Here is a 10,000-nt window from a genome sequence, read left to right on the forward strand (position 1 = left end):
TTCTGTCCAACATCCTCCTTCTCTCCTCTCCTTCTCTCCTCTCATTCTCTCCTATCTTCCTTTCCTCTCGTTCTCTCCCCTCCTCTCCTTCTTTCCTCTCCTTCTCTCCTCTCCTCATCACGTTCTCTACTCTCCTTGTATCCTTTACTTCTCTCCTCTTTTCTCTCCTCTCCTTCTCTACTCTCCTCCAGCGTCTCCTTCTCTCCCCTCATCCCCACCTTCTCTCCTTGTCAAGGGATGACGCTGGAGAGGAGAAGCAAGTACGGGGTGTCAAACATTTAATGGGGAACGGACATTGAACGAGACAGGAGCAGCGTCAGCACACAGACAAAGTACAATCAATGCAGCATCGGGGAACCGACAAATATAAGGGAGGTAATAAACAGGTGATTGAGTGAGTCCAGGTGAGTCCAATATCGCTGATGCACCTTGACGAGGGAAGGCAGGTGTGCCTAAATGATGGTGGCAGGAGTGTGTAATGCAGGGCAGTCTGGCGCCCTCGAGCGACAGGGGGGAAGAGTGGGAGCAGGCGTGACAGTATCCCCCCCCTCTAGGGGCGCCACCCGAGCCTGACGATCCGGCTGAGGCAAGAACGCCTGTCGATCCAGCTGCGACAAGGGAGCCCGATGATCCGGTTGAGCATGACGTGGAATGGAAAACCTGCCAAGCCAACCGAGGCAAGGAAACCTCTCGAGCCAGCTAGGCCCTGGAAGCCCGATGAGCTGGCATAGGCACGCTTGGTTCCATCGGCGGCGGAATCCACCCCGACGTTCTCAACAAAACAAAAAACTCCTGGACCGGCAGAGCGAACAAGACCCGACGATCTGGCTGAGGCCCATCGTGGGATGGGAGCCAACCGAGGCAAGGAAACCTCTCAAGCCAGCTAGGGCGTGGAAGCCCAATGAGCTGGCTAAGCACCCCCGGGTTCCATTGGCGGTGACCCAGGACCGACGTTACCACCAACAGGATGGCTGCTGCATTCTGTCAAGGGATGACGCTGGAGAGGAGAAGCAAGTACGGTGTCATGACTTTGGCCTGGGGGTGGGTTTACGACAGTCATAAATACCTCTCCCCCCCTTTTTTCCTCTCTCTACCCTACTGAGGTTACATTTGCAAAACCCCTTGGTTAACATAGAGATTCTGGGAACATCAGAAGGTGGGAGGAAATGAACTATATTCTGGTAATTCGACCAATTGAACATATGCGGTGGTACTTAATGAATATGATGTCAGTTCGGTTGTCATCTGAGACATTCTCATCAACAATAAGATGACATAAACTCTACAGTGGAAAGTCTACACATCAGAGTTATCGGATTCACATGGAATGTTGTTCAATTTAAATGTTTAAATATGAAATTATTTGTGATGGGATGAAATGTGATTTTAGCTTCTAAAATGTGAGATTTGGGTTTTCATAAGGTTAGGGCTCTGCTCAATCAGTGGCCCGCCCCTGTGAAGGGACATGGGTTATAAAGCTTTTCAAACACGCCCTCCTCTCCCTTCCTTTATAAAGCCTTGATGACAATATACTAACCTCCTGTACCGAGGATGTGAGGATGACGGTCCGATGTCAGAATTGTTCAGATAATAACTACAGAACGAAGCCAACATCAGCGTGAGCTTTGGTTGCGAATGGTATGAACTTTGAACTCTTATTCACTACAGAAGTGATACCTCCTAGCCGTTGAGTTAGCAACAGCAGCTGAAAACGAGGTTAGGAAGGAACAGACAGAGTATCCCTTCTATCACACAACGAGGTTACTGCCACGTAACCAATTGACCACCAGAGACATTCTTCAAAGGACAAAGGACTCGGTTTGGCAACACGGCCTTCCATCTGCCACCAACCTACCGAAGCGCAGCTCAGAGTAAATATTTATTGCATTTTCCTTTTCCAAATGGGCGGTAATTTAGAATGCATAAGATACTGTATTTACGATAGCACAGCTTCTCCCTGTGTCCCTCAGTCTTCCCGCTCTTTCACTCAAACCCAGCCCTTTTCCTTTGTGTAACAAGCTGTCATATATGTTCCGCCCGCTGGGGACGTTTTCCTTTATGACGTCATTTGTAATCAAGTTATGATTAATTATGTGTATATGTAATTCTGTGTGATTAGTTAGGTATTTAGTAAATAAATAATTAAATCCAATTTTGTATTGCTGATTCAACTTGTTAGCCAGGGTTCGTGAAGATAACCAAGAATTTACAACTTTCAGATGAGAAAGAATTAAGGTGACAATTAATATTGACTGCTATTGATGTTAAATATTACTGGGTCTTTAAGAGTTTATTCGGAAGATAACATCTCTATAAATATTATTTTGTGGTGCCCCGACTCTCTAGTTAATTAAATTTACATGATTAGCTCAATCAGGTAATATTAATTACGGAGAAATGATTTTATAGAATAGGATGTCATATCACTTAATCTGGCATAGCCAAAGACACAACAATGGGAAGTCAAACATTTAATGGGGAACAGACATAGAACGAGACAGCAACAGCGTTAGCACACGGGTAACACAGACAAAGTACAATCAATGCAGCATCGGGGAACTGACAAATAGAGGGGAGGTAATAAACAGGTGATTGAGTGAGTCCAGGTGAGTCCAATATCGCTGATGCACCTTGATGAGGGAAGGCAGGTGTGCGTAAATGATGACACTCTCCTTCCATCCTCTCCTCCTCTCCTCTCCGTGCCTATCCTCTCCTTCTCTCCTCTCTTCTCCTCTCCTCTCCTTATCTCCCCTACTCTCCTCTCCTTCTCTCCTCCATCTGTCCCCTCCTCTCTTTCTCTCTTCTCCTTCCTTTCCTCTCCTTCTCTCCTCTCTCTCTCTCTCTCTCTCTCTCTCTCTCTCTCTCTTCGTCTCTCTCTCTCTTCGTCTCTCTCTTCCTCTCTCTTTCTCTCTCTTTCTCTCTCTCCCACTCTTCCTCTTCCTCTCTCTCTCTCTCCCTTCCTCTCTCTCTCTTCCTCTCTCTCTCTTTCTCTCTTCCTCCCTCCCTCTCTCTTTCTCTCTCTCTCTTTCTCTCTCTCTCTTTCTTCCTCTCTCTATCTCCCTCTCTCTCTCTCTCCCTCTCTATTTCTCTCTCTTTCTCAAATATTATACACATATTATACAATATATACACATATTGTACTATATTAACTACATTTTCTCTGTAATTGTCCATATCTATGTCTAGCCTACATACAGCCTACATACAACCTACAGACAATCTACATACAGCCTACATACAATCTACATACAGTTGCCTAGCCGCTGCTTACCAAACATGTTCCAAACCCCCATAAAAGGTTATTAATGAACTGTGCGCTCTGAAGGGAGAAAACGCTTGATGTTTGTGTGTGTGTGTTTGTCTAGGGCTGTGTGAGGTGTGTGTGTGTGAATGAGACTCTAAAACACTTTAACAGCCTATTAGCCTGCTGGGTAGCAGCCAGCACTACGCTCCACTGACTTTGCTAATTACTGTCGACACTTTGAAAGAGGGACATAAAATGACCTGCCTGTTAAATGTGGTATGTTGTGTACTGTAATATACTAAAGAAGGCTAGCACTGTAGTAGTGGAACAGGGCATGTAGTGATGGAAATGTTTCAGATACCAGCAGATGAAGGTTTTAACTGTTTCCTGTAGTGTGGTCAGGGACCGGCAAACCACATATATATAAACATTCATACCTATATACAGTACATATATAAACATTCATACCTATATACAGTACATATATATATAAACATTCATACCTATATACAGTACATATATATATATATATAAACATGCATACCTATATACAGTACATATATATATATATAAACATTCATACCTATATACAGTACATATATATATATATACATATATATATATATATATATATAAATATTCATACCTATATACAGTATATAGTATAATACACAGTGGGTATTGTGTCAAGAAGCAGTGCGGCTTGGTTGGGTTTTGTTTTGGAGGATGCACGGCTCTTGACCTTCTTCCTCTGTAAATTTACCTTCACATGAGTCTTTCTGTACAGATGTTAATTTTACATTATTAATAGGAAAAAATATCCATACAATTCACTTCGGTTAGTTTTTGGTAGCATTTCTATGTTGAAGATTGAACATGAATTTTTTTTTCATTTTTCCCCCATATTCCATCCAGTTCGCTTTATGTTTACAATATATTACACTGGATCTTTCTTGAATAAGTTCCTCCATTTCTATAGTACAGTTTTTATCTCTATCTATCGGTACTATTAGACCTTCTATTTCCTTTGTTGGTATGGACTCTTTTGACTTAAATGTATTTTGTTTTATAGATGAGTACTGAATTGCAGGGCCTCTAAAGGCACATTTAAAAGTGTCCCCTGTCAATAAGGGGATCTGCTGTACCTGTTATGTCAGAAAAAGTCTGTTAGAAATTATTCTGTCCTAGTTAAAAACAAGTTGTCATCCAATAGGCTTTGATTAAATTTACAGTATCCTCGACCATGTGGAAATGCAGTAAGAGTAATGTATATGCCAATTATCTGATGGTCCGACTGCATTTTGTCCCCTATCAACACTTTTTAAACTTTTGGTGCCAGAGAGAATGAATCAAATCAAATCCAAATTAAATTTTATTTGTCACATACACATGGTTAGCAGATGTTAATGCGAGTGTAGCGAAATGCTTGTTCTTCTAGTTCCGACAATGCAGTAATAACCAACAAGTAATCTAACTAACAATTTCAAAACTACTGTCTTATACACAGTGTAAGGGGATAAAGAATATGTACATAAGGATATATGAATGAGTGATGGTACAGAGCAGCATAGGCAAGATACAGTAGATGATATCGAGTACAGTATATACATATGAGATGAGTATGTAAACCAAGTGGCATAGTTAAAGTGGCTAGTGATACATGTATTACATAAGGATGCAGTCGATGATATAGAGTACAGTATCTACGTATGCATATGAGATGAATAATGTAGGGTAAGTAACATTATATAAGGTAGCATTGTTTAAAGTGGCTAGTGATATATTTACATCATTTCCCATCAATTCCCATTATTAAAGTGGCTGGAGTAGAGTCAGTGTCATTGACAGTGTGTTGGCAGTAGCCACTCAATGTTAGTGGTGGCTGTTTAACAGTCTGATGGCCTTGAGATAGAAGCTGTTTTTCAGTCTCTCGGTCCCAGCTTTGATGCACCTGTACTGACCTCGCCTTCTGGATGACAGCGGGGTGAACAGGCAGTGGCTCGGGTGGCTGATGTCCTTGATGATCTTTATGGCCTTCCTGTAGCATCGGGTGGTGTAGGTGTCCTGGAGGGCAGGTAGTTTGCCCCTGGTGATGCGTTGTGCAGACCTCACTACCCTCTGGAGAGCCTTACGGTTGAGGGCGGTGCAGTTGCCATACCAGGCGGTGATACAGCCCGCCAGGATGCTCTCGATTGTGCATCTGTAGGTAGCATTGTTTAAAGTGGCTAGTGATATATTTTACATCATTTCCCATCAATTCCCATTATTAAAGTGGCTGGAGTTGAGTCAGTGTCAGTGTCAGTGTGTTGGCAGCAGCCACTCAATGTTAGTGGTGGCTGTTTAACAGTCTGATGGCCTTGAGATAGAAGCTGTTTTTCAGTCTCTCGGTCCCAGCTTTGATGCACCTGTACTGACCTCGCCTTCTGGATGATAGCAGGGTGAACAGGCAGTGGCTCGGGTGGTTGTTGTCCTTGATGATCTTTATGGCCTTCCTGTAACATCTGGTGGTGTAGGTGTCCTGGAGGGCAGGTAGTTTGCCCCCGGTGATGCGTTGTGCAGACCTCACTACCCTCTGGAGAGCCTTACGGTTGTGGGCGGAGCAGTTGCCGTACCAGGCGGTGATGCAGCCCGCCAGGATGCTCTCGATTGTGCATCTGTAGAAGTTTGTGAGTGCTTTTGGTGACAAGCCGAATTTCTTCAGCCTCCTGAGGTTGTAGAGGCGCTGCTGTGCCTTCTTCACGATGCTGTCTGTGTGAGTGGACCAATTCAGTTTGTCTGTGATGTGTATGCCGAGGAACTTAAAACTTGCTACCCTCTCCACTACTGTTCCATCGATGTGGATAGGGGGTGTTCCCTCTGCTGTTTCCTGAAGTCCACAATCATCTCCTTAGTTTTGTTGACGTTGAGTGTGAGGTTATTTTCCTGACACCACACTCCGAGGGCCCTCACCTCCTCCCTGTAGGCCGTCTCGTCATTGTTGGTAATCAAGCCTACCACTGTTGTGTCGTCCGCAAACTTGATGATTGAGTTGGAGGCGTGCGTGGCCACGCAGTCGTGGGTGAACAGGGAGTACAGGAGAGGGCTCAGAACGCACCCTTGTGGGGCCCCAGTGTTGAGGATCAGCGGGGTGGAGATGTTGTTGCCTACCCTCACCACCTGGGGGCGGCCCGTCAGGAAGTCCAGTACCCAGTTGCACAGGGCGGGGTCGAGACCCAGGGTCTCGAGCTTGATGACGAGCTTGGAGGGTACTATGGTGTTGAATGCCGAGCTGTAGTCGATGAACAGCATTCTCACATAGGTATTCCTCTTGTCCAGATGGGTTAGGGCAGTGTGCAGTGTGGTTGAGATTGCATCGTCTGTGGACCTATTTGGGCGGTAAGCAAATTGGAGTGGGTCTAGGGTGTCAGGTAGGGTGGAGGTGATATGGTCCTTGACTAGTCTCTCAAAGCACTTCATGATGACGGAAGTGAGTGCTACGGGGCGGTAGTCATTTAGCTCAGTTACCTTAGCTTTCTTGGGAACTGGAACAATGGTGGCCCTCTTGAAGCATGTGGGAACAGCAGACTGGTATAGGGATTGATTAAATATGTCCGTAAACACACCGGCCAGCTGGTCTGCGCATGCTCTAAGGGCGCGGCTGGTGATGCCGTCTGGGCCTGCAGCCTTGCGAGGGTTAACACGTTTAAATGTCTTACTCACCTCGGCTGCAGTGAAGGAGAGTCTGCATGTTTTCGTTGCAGGCCGTGTCAGTGGCACTGTATTGTCCTCAAAGCGGGCAAAAAAGTTATTTAGTCTGCCTGGGAGCAAGACATCCTGGTCCGTGACTGGGCTGGTTTTCTTCTTGTAGTCCGTGATTGACTGTAGACCCTGCCACATACCTCTTGTGTCTGAGCCGTTGAATTGAGATTCTACTTTGTCTCTGTACTGGCGCTTAGCTTGTTTGATAGCCTTGCGGAGGGAATAGCTGCACTGTTTGTATTCGGTCATGTTACCAGTCACCTTGCCCTGATTAAAAGCAGTGGTTCGCGCTTTCAGTTTCACGCGAATGCTGCCATCAATCCACGGTTTCTGGTTAGGGAATGTTTTAATCGTTGCTATGGGAACGACATCTTCAACGCATGTTCTAATGAACTCGCACACCGAATCAGCGTATTCGTCAATGTTGTTATCTGACGCAATACGAAACATCTCCCAGTCCACGTGATGGAAGCAGTCTTGGAGTGTGGAGTCAGCTTGGCCAGGCCAGCGTTGAACAGACCTCAGCGTGGGAGCTTCTTTTTTAGTTTCTGTCTGTAGGCAGGGATCAACAAAATGGAGTCGTGGTCAGCTTTTCCGAAAGGAGGGCGGGGCAGGGCCTTATATGCGTCGCAGAAGTTAGAGTAACAATGATCCAAGGTTTTTCCACACCTGGTTGAGCAATCGATATGCTGATAAAATTTAGGGAGTCTTGTTTTCAGATTAGCCTTGTTAAAATCCCCAGCTACAATGAATGCAGCCTCCGGATAAATGGATTCCAGTTTGCAAAGAGTCAAATAAAGTTCGTTCAGAGCCATAGATGTGTCTGCTTGGGGGGGATATATACGGCTGTGATTATAATCGAAGAGAATTCTCTTGGTAGATAATGCGGTCGACATTTGATTGTGAGGAATTCTAAATCAGGTGAACAGAAGGATTTGAGTTCCTGTATGTTTCTTTCATCACACCATGTCTCGTTAGCCATAAGCCATACGCCCCCGCCCCTCTTCTTACCAGAAAGATGTTTGTTTCTGTCGGTGCGATGCGTGGAGAAACCCGCTGGCTGCACCGCCTCCGATAGCGTCTCTCCAGTGAGCCATGTTTCCGTGAAGCAAAGAACGCTACAGTCTCTGATGTCCCTCTGGAATGCTACCCTTGCTCGGATTTCATCAACCTTGTTGTCAAGAGACTGGACATTGGCGAGAAGAATGCTAGGGAGTGGTGCACGATGTGCCCGTCTGACCAGAAGACCGCCTCGTTTCCCTGTTTTACGGAGTCGTTTTTTTGGGTCGCCGCATAGGATCCATTCCGTTGTCCTGGTTGAAAGGCAGAACACAGGATCCGCTTCGTGAAAATCATATTCTTGGTCGTACTGATGGTGAGTTGACGCTGATCTTATATTCAGTAGTTCTTCTCGACTGTATGTAATGAAACCTAAGATGACCTGGGGTACTAATGTAAGAAATAAAACGTAAAAAAAACAAAAAACTGCATAGTTTCCTAGGAACGCGAAGCGAGGCGGCCATCTCTGTCGGCGCCGGAAGTTGTTGACATAAGAAAGTAATGAAGACGACTAGCTTAATTAAACCTCCATGTCTATCTCACTAGGTCAGGATATTAAACCTCCATGTATATCTCACTAGGTCAGGATATTAAACCTCCTCCATGTATATCTCACTAGGTCAGGATATTAAACCTCCTCCATGTATATCTCACTAGGTCAGGATATTAAACCTCCTCCATGTATATCTCACTAGGTCAGGATATTAAACCTCCTCCATGTATATCTCACTAGGTCAGGATATTTAAGCATCCTACATATATATCTCACTAGGTCAGGATATTTAAGTCTCCATGTATATCTCACTAAATAAGGATATTAAACCTCCTCCATGTATATCTCACTAGGTCAGGGTATTAAACCTCCTCCATGTATATCTCACTAGGTCAGGATATTAAACCTCCATGTATATCTCACTAGGTCAGGATATTAAACCTCCTCCATGTATATCTCACTAGGTCAGGATATTAAACCTCCTCCATGTATATCTCACTAGGTCAGGGGTATTAAACCTCCTCCATGTATATCTCACTAGGTCAGGTATTAAACCTCCTCCATGCATATCTCACTAGGTCAGGTATTAAACCTCCTCCATGCATATCTCACTAGGTCAGGGTATTAAACCTCCTCCATGCATATCTCACTAGGTCAGGATATTAAACCTCCTCCATGTATATCTCACTAGGTCAGGATATTAAACCTCCTCCATGTATATCTCACTAGGTCAGGATATTAAACCTCCTCCATGTATATCTCACTAGGTCAGGATATTAAACCTCCATGTATATCTCACTAGGTCAGGGTATTAAACCTCCTCCATGTATATCTCACTAGGTCAGGATATTAAACCTCCTCCATGTATATCTCACTAGGTCAGGATATTAAACCTCCATGTATATCTCACTAGGTCAGGATATTAAACCTCCTCCATGTATATCTCACTAGGTCAGGGGTATTTAAGCCTCCATGTATATCTCACTAGATCAGGATATTAAACCTCCATGTATATCTCACTAGGTCAGGGTATTAAACCTCCATGTATATCTCACTAGGTCAGGGTATTAAACCTCCTCCATGTACATCTCACTAGGTCAGGGGTATTTAAGCCTCCATGTATCCACTAATTCCAATATATCCATGACATTCATGATTTCCTTAAGTGCCAGAGGGTGATAGTTTGACACATCTCCTTCGCATAGAGTTGATCAGGCTATTGATTGTGGCCCATGGAATGTTGTCCCACTCCTCTTCAATGGCTGTGCGAAGTTGCTGGATATTGGCTGGAACTGGAACACGCTTCCGTACACATCGATCCAGAGCATCCCAAACATGCTCAATGGGTGACATGTCTGGTGAGTATGCAGGCCATGGAAGAACTGGGACATTTTAATCTTCCAGGAATAGTGTACAGATCCTTGTGACATGGGGTCGTGCATTATCACGCTGAAACATGAGGTGAT

At 44.6% G+C, this 10,000-nt stretch overlaps 1 protein-coding gene across 1 annotated transcript in view; it reads left to right on the top strand.

Annotated features, from left to right (window-relative positions):
* Positions 1-10,000, top strand: part of LOC112240918 (ventricular zone-expressed PH domain-containing protein) — a 190,581-nt gene that overhangs the window by 89,694 nt on the left and 90,887 nt on the right. The window lies entirely within an intron of this gene.

The sequence above is a fragment of the Oncorhynchus tshawytscha genome, linkage group LG14 (assembly GCF_018296145.1).
Source record: "Oncorhynchus tshawytscha isolate Ot180627B linkage group LG14, Otsh_v2.0, whole genome shotgun sequence".
Taxonomy (NCBI): domain Eukaryota; kingdom Metazoa; phylum Chordata; class Actinopteri; order Salmoniformes; family Salmonidae; genus Oncorhynchus; species Oncorhynchus tshawytscha.